At 41.3% G+C, this 12,559-nt stretch overlaps 1 protein-coding gene across 1 annotated transcript in view; it reads right to left on the bottom strand.

The window, feature by feature from the left end:
• Positions 1-12,559, bottom strand: part of Wdfy3 (WD repeat and FYVE domain containing 3) — a 311,759-nt gene that overhangs the window by 202,930 nt on the left and 96,270 nt on the right. The window lies entirely within an intron of this gene.

The raw sequence follows: 12,559 nt of genomic DNA, 5'->3' as shown, positions 1-12,559 counted from the left end.
TATATGACATCACACAGGCACAGTGAGAGTGGTTGTGTACCTAAACACCACTTGCTCATTTGACAGTCTGTGATCTGACATCCTTGGCAAGCCATATTCATTAATTTAATGGATAGGCATGAAGTCCTGGGTTTGATTCCCAGTACCAAAAAAAAAAAAAGAAATAAAAAAATAGTAACATAGAAGGTACTGTAATACACAGGATAAGGAAAAAATAATATTGTGTCGTGAAGTTTAATTCAGTAACAGTGTCTAAGTGTGTATGTAATTAATCTTAACATAAAATGCATCTTACTGCAGCCATAGTTAAAAAATAATCTAAAGTATATACAGCTTCCATAACATTAAGCTTTCAGAGAGCATCATTAGTCCCTTTCATTCACTACTAACAAACTATGACAGCAATTAACTAATTTCAGGCACAAAACCTGGATATTTTACTAAAGAAACCAGGAAGGCTAGGAGCATATTATGGACATGCAGAATTTGGGCAGCAAGCAGTTTGCTTTTTTTAGTCTTAAGAAAGCTAAGTAACTTTGAGATTAATCTTTTACCATACAAGCTAGCATGTCATGTCTTAAGAAATGTAGAGGCCTGCAATGCCAGCATGCTATTTACTAAACATCTACTTGTGGATTTATAAAAGGGTAAGGACATGCATCTGAACCACACTTGCCGTGAGCATGTGCAGCCACCACCATTTGGTTCCCAGAGTGCCCTCATGACCAGAGGTGTCCCTCTCCCCCCCAAAAGGGGCTCGGGGGCTCATCGCAGCATGAGGCACAAGGATGGCACTGCTGGCTGTGCACTCTGTAGGATGGCTGGGTGTGCAGCCCTCAACAGGAGGCCTAGACACACAGGAGAGGGCTGAGCACCCATACCCACAAAGCAACACAAAAGTTCAGTGCGAAGCTGGCTGCTTCATCATTTAGCGTTTCCTAAGAGATCCTAACTTTTACATGGGTCTGAACCATTAAAAACATTTAAAAGCCCAGGAATCACAGGTTACTGTGAGCTTTAACCATCATGAGACCATTTTGTAGGCCCACCAAAGAATGGATGGGCCTCAATTTCCCCTAGGTTTTATTGAGGTACAATTCAGGAAGAAAAAAAAAAAGTTGTATTCTTTAAGGTGAACAACTTGATGTTTTTCAGTTTTTAGAGAAATACTCTAATTTCATATAACACTTATGAGGTAGTGTTTGACCACTTGATGTGTGTCCCAAATAAACCAGGGTACTCAGCATTTCCATCTCTAAACAGCTATCATGTTTCATCTTAGGAACCAAGAAACCCCTCCTCTGGTCCTTTATTAAATACATAATAGACTATTATGACGTAGAACACTAGAATACACTTCTATGTAATGGTACCTTGGCTCACAAAACCTTTTGTTTGTAAGCCATTTGACATGAAATCAGAAGCATTCAGCAAAATTTTATTTGTCTGCAAACTTTGCATTTGGTGACAAATACAAGTGTGGCCATCCTTTTCAAAATCACAGAACAAGTTAAGTGCACAATCTATGGCATCACCAGCTATCACAGCATTTGATAGCCAACCTCCCCTTACACACTGACATATGCACACTTTGTGAAACAGTGAGCTCCATCAGCCGATGAGCACATCCCCCACCTCACACACCTACAGTCAACCTTCAGAAGGTAGCAAGAGGGCCAGGGATACAGCTCAGCGGCACAGTGGCTGCCTAGAAGGCACGAGGTCATGAATTTCCTTCACAGCACACAAAAAAATAAAATGTAGCAAGAACTCTTAGTATGTTATCAAATAAAGATTTTTTTTCTTTGAAGTACTTCTAACTACAGTCATAGTGTTCTCCCTCGCTGGTAACGGGGCACTCCTTTATGCCACCATTTCCCCGTCCAGCCTTGAGCCACCCATGGCAGCCCCACCCTACTCTTTCTGCTTCTAGGTGCCAATGTTTGATTCCTCACAGAAATGACTTGATGCAGTGTCTGCATGTACGTGACTGGCTTGTTTCATCTCGGTATGTTCTCAGTTTGTCTATGCTGTCTCAAATGACAGGATCTTCTTCCCTTGTGAAGGAGCACTCCATGGGTGTCTCTATACATCCCAGTTTCTTTCAAACCTCCTTCTTCATCAAGGGATATTTCCCTTGTTGCCATATCCTGGTTGTTGTGAATAGCCCTGCAGTGAGCTCCAGAGGGCAGGCTTCCTGGAGATACTGGGCCCATTTCCTATGCATGTATGGCTAAAAGTAGGACTGCTGGAGCATAAGTTCTGCTTTTAAGTTTTAATAGACTTCTAAACTATTCTTCATAGTAGGCAACAGCTTACAATCCCAGCAATGTATGTCTCTTGCCTTTTTTTTCCATATCATGGGAAACATATCATCCTTCACCTCTCAGATAGGAACATTCCAGGGATAAAATGATAACTCTCTGGCTTCCCTGATGACTGTTGCTGAGCATCCGTTGTATAGAACTGCTGGTCATTTCTGAGTCTTCTACTGAGAAATGTCTATTTAGACCCTATTTCATTTTTAAATTAGGTTGTTTGGGGTTTTGCTGTTAGTTGAAGGAGCCCCTTGTGTATTTTGAATCTTAACTCCTTCACAGATACATGCTTCGCAAATATTTTTCTCCCACTGTATAGATTACCACCTAACTCTGGGGATTGTTTTCTTTTGCTGTGGAGAAGCTTGCCATTTCAATGCAATATCATTTGACTATGTTTGCTTTTGCTGCAAAACAACTTGTTCTGTCAAAAAAATCACTGCCTAATCAATATCAAGAAGTTTTTTCATTGCTTTCTTCTAGTAGCTTTTTGCCTTCTCATGATACATTTGAATTTGTGAATTATTTTGAGTTGACATTTGCATTGTATCAGGGTCCTATTTCAGCCCTTTACATGAACGTCATTTATCATAAAGACTACTTTTCTCTATTGTTTGCTTTGGGCACTGTTGTTAAGATCGGTTGACAATAAATGTAAGGAATTACTTCCACACTCTCTATTCTGTTTCACTGATGCGTGTGTTGGTTTATACTGTTAAAATTACTGAGGCTTTGGGATGCATTTTGAAATCAAAAAGCATAGGCTTTTAGCTGTGTTCTTATTGTTAAAGACTGCTAGGGTATTTGTAGTTACATATGAATTGTTTTTCTTTCTTTTTTCTCTTTCTTTTTGAGGCAGGATTTTGCTATATTACCTTTGCTGGCCTTGAATGCCTCGTCTCAAGGGATCTCCCACCCCATCCTCTCACAGAGCTGGGATTCCAGGCCCGCACCTAGAGTTCCCAGTATGCATTTTCTGTTTTGGTAAAAAGTGCCATAGGGATTCTGATACGGATTGTACTGAATCTGTAGATAACCATAGGCAGTATAGACACTTTAACATGAATTCTACCGAACCACCGCAAAGGGATTTTTGCATTTATCTGTGTCTTAATTTCCTAGTGTTTTATCACTTCAGTGCAGAAGCCTTTTACTTCTTTGATTAAGTTTACTACTAATGAGTCCTTTTGGTTACTGTTGTAAGTGGGATCATCTCCTCCCTTAATGAAGGCTCCTAAGACAAGAGCTGGTTCAAGTCCCACAGCGCACAAAGGATTGGATGAGAATCCAGGTCTTGCAGCTCCAGTACCCTGATTCATCTGATGTGTCCACTTTAAATTATAAAACTTGTATAATCTGTGACTATAGTTAGCACATTTAATTATTTAGCATCAAAGAATACAAATGTGAAAAAGAAATACTTCATTTTTATTAAAAATCAATCATTTCTCACTTGGTTAAAAAGTGATCTCACAGTGACAAATAATAAAGAGTTGTAATCAAGCTATTACACTAAGGCTACTTAATGTTTATTAGATGTACAGCAATCAGCTACAAGTGACAGAGCTACTCTCCTTTACCAAAGTACCCAGCAGGGTCCTGACTTTTCACATTATCTATTTGTCTCTGCAGTGTCCAATTTTAACAAGAATCCTACAAATTCTGTTTAGCCAGAGTCCCTGTCTCAGATACCCCAGGTATCTGACTGAGCTACACACCTCTCAGCAGCCGGTAGGAGACACATGGCCACTGTGCCTGCCTTCAGCAGGAGTTCTGGCACCTGGTTCTGCCAGTCTCCCCTCTGTCCAGGCATTTGCTCTCGGTAAGCTTCCAGCTACAGATCCAGCCTGCTCTTGGGCTAGGAGCCCCTTTGCCTTACTGCATTAGGCACTGAATTCACTCTCTCTCCTCTGCTGCAAAACCACATCGCAATGTCTGACATATATAGTAATGGTCTAAATAGAGTCAGTGCTTTAATTACTTTTCTCATAGCTAAGTCAAAATATCCTAGGCCCAAAGTAAAAGCGGGAAAGATCTATTTAACTTACAGTGTGTAGAGGTTTTAGCCAGGCGGGGCAGCGTGGGTGGCACTGCAGAGGAGAAACATCCAGGCAGACAGGACGTGGCACAGTCACAAGGGGCAAGGCAAGCCTCCTTCTGCCCCTTATACTGTATGCAGGCTATCAGGATTAGGGCGGTGCCAAACCAAGCAGTGGATGATCCAGCAACCCCACACCCTTCATCCCTGCATCACACGCTTCAGAACCAGCCACCTCTGAAAAAGCCCCACGGACCACATGAGGCTTTGGGGGGACACCTAGACCCATAACAACTGGCCTATAATTCTTCAACAAATGTCACAATGAATACTCCATCCTTTAACAGGAGCTCAGTGGAGTTACTCTTACTCAATTACTCAAATAACTTCAATGATGGAAATTTACCAAGAAACAAATTTATCAGATTTCTGAATCATTCTTTTGGATACACTTAAATGCTTATATTTAAAACACCCTTCACAGTGCAAAGTAAGAGAAAAATGAGAAAGAATTGGCACTACCTGTCAAATTTGTCTAAACATGCCTGTACAATAAGTACTTTCTAGTGAAAGGCTCGCACCTCCCTGCCCGAATTTCTTTCCTCTGTATTCTCTTTCCACACAGTCCCCTGGAAAGTATACAAAGCTCCACTTCTGCAATGTGCTAAGCCCATTAATGACACTTGATAAATGCTCTTTCTTTTCTTACTTTACCTTGTTCATAAAACATTTAATTCCTTTTTATTCACACTATAAGCTATTTAAGCAAGAAAGAGAAAGGAATTACTATAAGCCCTTAGACTATTATATTTTAGAGATGAAAACTATGAAGAATAGAGGAAAGCTAGCCTCTTTAATAAACTGCTCTGGGAAAGCTGGCTAGCCACATGCAGAAGACTGAACATAGAGTCAATTCTCTTATCGTCTACTAAACTAAAATCAAAATGAGTTAAAAAAAAAAAAAGCCTCAAAAACTACCAATGAAATGTTAAAACAGAAATACATTAACCTGCTGGGAGATAAAACAGGTAAAATTCTTGAAATCAAAGACATAGTCAAGGACTCTGAACAGAACCCTGGTTGCCCAGGAAATAGTACCAATACTCAAAAATGGGATCACACAAATTAAAAGCTTCTACACAGCAAGAGGAAACAACCAAGAGTAAAGAGACAACCTACAGAACCTACAGAATGGAAATATTTGCCAGGTATTCCTTAGAGAAATCACATCTAGGATATATAGAGTGGGAATCTAATAAAAAATTAGGCTCCCCCAAAAATAAAGGACCCAATCAGAAAAACAGGCAAGTGAAATGAACAGACACTTCACGGAAGAGGTGCAGATGGCCAATAAATTCATGAAGAAATGCTCGACACTGCTGACCATTACAGAAATGTAAATTAAGACAACATGGAGATTCTATCTTAACCCAGAAAGAAAGGTTATCATCAAGAAATCAGATGATAAATGCTGGAGGGACTGTGGAGAGAATAGTACTCTTCAACTGCTATGGAAATCAGTATGGAGATGTCTCAAAAAACTGAAGTTAAAAACTGCAGTTTTGGGGGCAGGGGCCCTGTAGATGGGAAAGACAGGATAAAGGCCTCACTGAGCGCTAGCAAGATCAGTAAGGAAACTTAACAGCAGTTGCTGCCTTCGCAGGTAGACTCAGCAGTTAGGGCACTTAGACAAAGGTGGAGAAAAAAGCTAGCCAACTATAAGGCACAGGATTAAAAAAAAAAAGATAAAAAAGTAAGAGAAAATTAATTTCTCATATGGATATTCCATAGAACCTTATGAGACAATATGGTAAAAGTGATATGCTAGCCATAATGGGAGGACAAACTATAGAATTATATTTTTGAGAGGAGCTAATAGTTTTAAAAATATGTATAAAGATTACTGCACATAAAATCTGGCTAATATAAATCCTAGCTTATTTTTTCCTACCACAAGAAAAACAGCGTTTGCACTGGTGGCAGGGCATCCAGGCAGCTGCGTGATGATGACTGCGGGAAGCAGATCACACGTCTTAACCTGATTTCTCATATCAAAGTGCTAAGAAGCACTTGACAGCTCCTCACCCCAAATCCTGTAAGCAGTTTTTTGTTATTTAAATTACAGAAGGATACAGACCAAGCCAACATCCATATTTTAAAATTTACTGTATTTCTCATGTGATCAACTGCCTTTCAATGGCTCAGCCAGGAACTTGCTGTAGTTTTTTCTAAGTAACTCCATTATTCCAGGACAGAAGTGGGGAGCTCATCGCTGAAGGAGCATCTCAGTTTCAGCAAGGAGTTCCTTAGGTTTAGCCTTTCTTCCATTTTTGTAGGAAAAATACTGGTGTTTGTCTTACAAGAATAAGTTCAAAACTTTGATAGAACCCCAATAAATGGGGTATATAACCCAACATGTATAATAAGGAAGAACTATGGGTAGAATTTTGGATTTGATTTTCAAAACCCTCATTTCTGGAGAGCCGTGGTGCAACTCTGGTACAGCAGTTGCTCAGCATGAGTGAGGCCCTGGGTTCAATGCCCAGGTCCAACGGACTAATCAGTGAAGTTTACTGCTGTCTGAAGCATTAGGCTTTGTGCTCTTTATCACAGTCTAGCCCATCTATCAAACAGTAACAAGAGCAGCCCTCTCCTTTATATGACAGACCACAGTTAAGACTAGTTGCAACATTTCCCAGTCTGTGAGCTCTGTGTATTCGGACAGGCCACTCTCTTCCTGTATGAAATCATGCTCCACAGCCAAGGGTAACTCAGCCCAGCCTGCAAACAGTGGCCAGAAAGGCTTTCCCCTGGGCACAGGTCCTGCTCACATCTGCCACCACCACCAGCCCAGGCCCCAGCTGGGCTGCCTGCCAGCTTGTGTGCAGCAACTGGGGCCTCTGACAAGAGCCCCAAGGCAACTCACCCCAAGGACAGGCTAGCAGGTGTGATGAATATGGTGTGATGCAGTGACATTATCAAAACGGAGGATTCGTACAGGCTGACCTGAAATCCTCAGCAGTCTGTGAACGCATTCACACACAGCATTTTCACAGCTCTAGGTCAAAGACCCGAGGAAGAATTTTTGCAGCAACCGTGCCTCACAGTTGCAACTACATTCTAATGGGAACAAGAGCTCTGTTCCATGTTCTTTCGACCTCTAGCTCTGGTCAGTGGGCTATGAAACTCTTCAAGGGGTTCCCAGTTTGAGACAAGGCAAGTAAGCCTAGGTGTGAGAAACACTGTGGTGGACCTACAACTTATAGGCATGTCTTAGTTTTTGTCACCAATCCACACCTCCATCCCTTCTTTTCTTCCTTTCTATCCCTCTGTCTCTGCCTCTCTCTCTCCTTTCTTTGGGCTTCAAACTAGCAGAGCTGCCCCTGCCTCAGCCTCTTGCGTGATAAGATTAGAAGTATGCTCTACCATACTGGGTTTACCACATTTATCTCTAATAGCTTAAATTCTGAAATCTGAGAAAACTTGTTAATTATAAAATTCCAGCAGGGCATGGTGGCACACACTTATAATCTCAGCATTTGGGAGGTTCACGCAGTAGTATCTGAGACTTCAAGGCCAGCCTGGTCTACATCGTGAGTTCAAGACCAACCGGAAGTATGTAACAAGACCCTGTCTCAACAAACTGAAAAAAAAAAAAAAGAATTGTAAATAAATTTATGGACATTCTAGTTAGTAGTACTTGATTAGGAAGGCTGGAATTTTTTTAAAACAATTTTTGCTTGTCTTTAACTTTGTAGTATTTTTAGCTATACTGTCATTTTTTTCCTTTTAAGAAGAATTTTTACCTGAACTACTTCTTTTTATATTTGCTGCTCATATTTTTTTTTGCTGGGATCGTCTTTTCACGCATCTACTCTTCTCACTCACTAACCCTGTGGTCTTCACTGAAGTTGTTTATTTCTTGACTTCTCCCAGTTCGACTCTTCTTCAGCAGAAATCAGCCTGTCTTTAATCCCTAGCTAGTAACTTCACTCCTTTTTCACTCAAGCCTGCATGAAAACAACCACATACTTTCTTAATTGTTTGGTACTGAGGAGAAAATTCTATAACTCTGCAGACTTTAAAATATAGAGTTGTGATTTTTCTACTTTCTGTAAGTAGAAACCAGTAATGCCAAATGAATTACAGACCCAAACAATAAAAAATATGAGCAGCAAATATAAAAAGAAGTAGTTCAGGTAAAAATTCTTCTTAAAAGGAAAAAAATGACAGTATGGCTAAAAATACTACAAAGTTAAAGACAAGCAAAAATTGTTTTAAAAAAATTCCAGCCTTCCTAATCAAGTACTACTAACTAGAATATCCATAAATTTATTTATAATTCTTTTTTTTTTTTTTTTTCAGTTTGTTGAGACAGGGTCTTGTTACATACTTCCGGTTGGTCTTGAGCTCACGATGTAGACCAGGCTGGCCTTGAAGTCTCAGATACTACTGCGTGAACCTCCCAAATGCTGAGATTATAGGTGTGTGCCACCATGCCCTGCTGGAATTTTATAATTAACAAGTTTTCTCAGTGAAAATAGTATACAACACACATGACATGGTACTGAAAAATTACTTAAAACCAGAGAAATGCAAATAAAAACAAAGAACAATTTTTTGCCTATCAGTTTGATTAAAAACTAGTAAGATTTATAAACAATATACTTCTTAATAGGAAGATAGAGAGACACAGAGCTGGTTGTGAGAATCTAAATCCAGTCTTTTTAGGGCAATCTTATTTGATCAGGGCAACTCTTTCATTTGATAGTACCTTCCAGAAGTTCTCTTGTACAAATGTGAAGATTATAAAGCTGTCCTACAAGGCAGTTCCCTGAACTATATGTTATAATTGTTTATAATGGCAAAAAGTTGGCAATAGCAACTAATGACACATCTACACCATAAGAGCAATTCTCAATTATTCAATGCTAGCATTTGCTATAATACGAAAAAAGTTAAATAGAAAGCTGAATCAGGGTTTCATAATCAAAACAGAGAATTTAAACATGTCCCTCTCATGTTTACTTAGGAAACACTGAGTAAGCCAGGAATCCAGGCTCCTCGCACTCCTGAGAGTGCTGAGGCATGTGGGGAGCTGAGCCCTAAAACCTGCTTTCTAGGATCTGGGCACTGCAGCCTCCCCAGTGGCATGGAAGGCAATGCTGGAGACAGAGAACTCGGGCCACAATCTCAGGACCCGGCCTCAACCTCCCAAATTTCATCTTTACCTCAGTCTCACAGGGAGAACTAAAACTCCTCCTTGTCTGGGGCAAAGGATTGAGAAAAGAATCCATGTAACACTCTCCCTCTGACAAAGTGTCGGCCCACCAGGCTCTGGAGGAGGAAAGGAAGGACTTCTCTCCTGGTCCAGCAGGGAATGAAGTTCAATGGCATAGTGCAGAGTGCACTCTGGGACCCGGCCCTGAGATACTTCTGCTCCCCCTCTCCCTCCCCCTAGAAGCCAAGCACAGGAACCGACAGGGAGGAGGGCAGTGACAGGGCCAAGTGTGGACTTCCATGGTTGAGTTTGAAAGAAAAAAAGGTCTAAAGACAAGGCAACAACAGAAATTGCCAGCATAGGAAGAGAGACAGCAGCATGTCTGATGTGATCATGGCTGAGAATCTCACAAAATTAAAGACAGACACCAACCACTACTATAAGAGGCCTACAGAATTATAGGCAGGACAATCACATAAATAGAGTATGTGTGTGGAGGCATGCTGTGGTCACGCTGCAGAAAAAGAAATCAGGGAGCTTGGTGGAAGATGATGGGACAGGGAGGAATGCAGACCAATGGGTGGATGGGAGGCTCCACTGGAGCAGCCTGAAAGAGAAAGCACTTTGGTTTTTGTTTTTGTTTGTCTTTTTGAGACAGTCTCACTTTGTAGTTCTGCCTGGCCTTGAGCTCACTTTGTAGCCCATGTTGGCCTCGAACTCGCAATGATTGTCCTGCCCCCTCAGTACTGGGTTTACAGGCCTGTATCATTATGACTGGCTGGGAAGACACTCTGGGCACTGCAGCTATTGACAATGAGAGGGGAAGATAAATCAGACAAGCCCTGAGACCTTGGATCTGCTGAACTGAAGGTTTCCAACTCGCCTAAACAGCTGCTAAACTCCACAAATACTAGCCCTTCCTGAAGAAAAGAACGTGAATAACTAGCAATTATGAGGTCTCATAAAAGTGAGCCAGGTCCCGAGTTTAGGGTTTCTCTGCCCAGGAAGAGCCCACATGTGGCCCACTGTGCTCCTCTGTAATAAACCCTCATTTTAACTGGAACACAACTGACCTGTGCATAGTTTCCATTTTATACAGGGTTCAAAACCCAGGCCACTAGGGGGCCGGGGAGATGGTTCAGTGGAATATGCGCTTCCCTGGCAAGCGCAAGGGCCTGAGTTCAATCCCTTGTTCCGAAAAAAAACAAACAAACAAACAAAAAAAAAAAACCCAGGCTACCAGAGGACAGACAAGACTCACCAGGAAGGAACCAGATAAAACTTACAGTGAGCTGGGCACTGTGGTGCATGCACACCTGCAACCTCAGAACTCTGGGAGGTTGAGGTAGAATGGTCAAAAGTTAAGAACCCCATTTCAGCAGCTTAGTGATTTCACAAGACTTGGTCTTAAAATTAAAATGGGGAAATAGCTCAGTATGAAGGCCTTGAATTGAATCCCCAACATACCATAAAGAAAAAGAAAAAATTATAGTGGACTTCCTGGGCAAAACATGGAAGCAAGAAAAGGAGTGCTGGAAAAACCTGCCACCTACTTTAACAATCCCTACCAATCAAATTCACTGGAATTACATATCCAACAAAACTGCCCCTCAGAAGTAAAAGAAAAAAATAATGATTCTTTAAAAAACCAAAACCAGAGAATTTATTGTGTTTATTGAGAGACTTTTCTACAAAAAAATGTTAGAACTTTTACTAGGTGTGGTGTGCACTCCTATAACCACAGCACTTGGGAGGCTGGTGCAGGAGGATCACAGTAAGTCTGAAACCAGCCTAGGCCACAGAATGACGTCCAGGCCATCTTAAGACTCTCTCTTTAAAAAAAAAAAAAAAAAAAAAAAAACTTCAGAGAGAAGAAAAATTCCAATAGGCTTCCAAACTGTGTCTCTATGAATGTTGCAAAGAATGTTGTACAATGAATGAGTGTAATAAAAACTTTTCTTATTATTTGATCGAAAAGATAACTGATTGCCTAAGTAAAATGAGCTATGACACACTGAGCGTGACATATCAGGAAGGGACAGGCACAAAATGAAGTACAGGGTCCCTGGGCACTGCAGCTATTGACAATGAGAGGGGAAGAATAAATCAGAGGGAGAACTGAGAATGCTGGGTACCTGGGCCCCTCAAGGAAGGGGAATGAGAGGTCAGATTTAGGGAGGAGGCCAGATGCAACACTGGGCACCTCTGAAAAAGAGTGCAAGTGCGGTGGCCCCTCACACTGCAGGGTGTGCCCCTTTTCCAACTCTTACTTGGCCCAAACTCACTCTGAAGAGCCTATTCCTTTTCTTACCTTTAACAAAACTTCACTACCATTAACACTTGTAAGGGGCCAGGAAAATGGCTCAGTAGACTAAGTGCTTGCCTGGCAAGTGCAAGGGCCTGAGTTCAATCCCCGTAATTAATGAGTTAAGAGAAAAAATAAAAGTAAATAATATAAAATACTTAAAACATGATAAAGCCAAGTAACAAAAATAAATGCAGCAGACAGAAAACAGTTAAACCATGATATATACTCATCCAACTCCAACAGCTTCCTTTCAGAGTGGTCCAATTGCAGGAATTAAAAGGCAAAGGATGTTAGGGGGGATTAAGAGGCAAATCCCGCAGTCTATAAGAAAGCAACATCAAATACAGAGAGAGATCCAAAGTGACCAATGGAGAAGACAGACTATGCTGAGCCTCATCAAAGAACAGGGACTGCACAGTGCGGGCCAGAACAGGAGAGCATCAGGCAAGAGGACAGACTCAGCATGACAGAGCCCCATTCTCCCTGTACATGGAGCAGTCCCTCATGTGCACCCAGCAACAGCATCATCCAAATGTATGGGGCAAAAGTGACAGAGCTAATGCAAGAGACCACTCAGCAACCACAGCTGGAAATGTCCTGTAAGGACAGAGGGACCATGAGAGGAAACCAACACAGACGCAGCTCACCCAACATCACCACCAGTCAGCTGACCT

The sequence above is a fragment of the Octodon degus genome, unplaced genomic scaffold (assembly GCF_000260255.1).
Source record: "Octodon degus isolate 3935 unplaced genomic scaffold, OctDeg1.0 scaffold00028, whole genome shotgun sequence".
NCBI classification, from domain to species: Eukaryota; Metazoa; Chordata; class Mammalia; order Rodentia; family Octodontidae; genus Octodon; species Octodon degus.
Note: the sequence above shows the minus strand (reverse complement) of the source record. Positions and strands in the feature narration are given on the sequence as shown.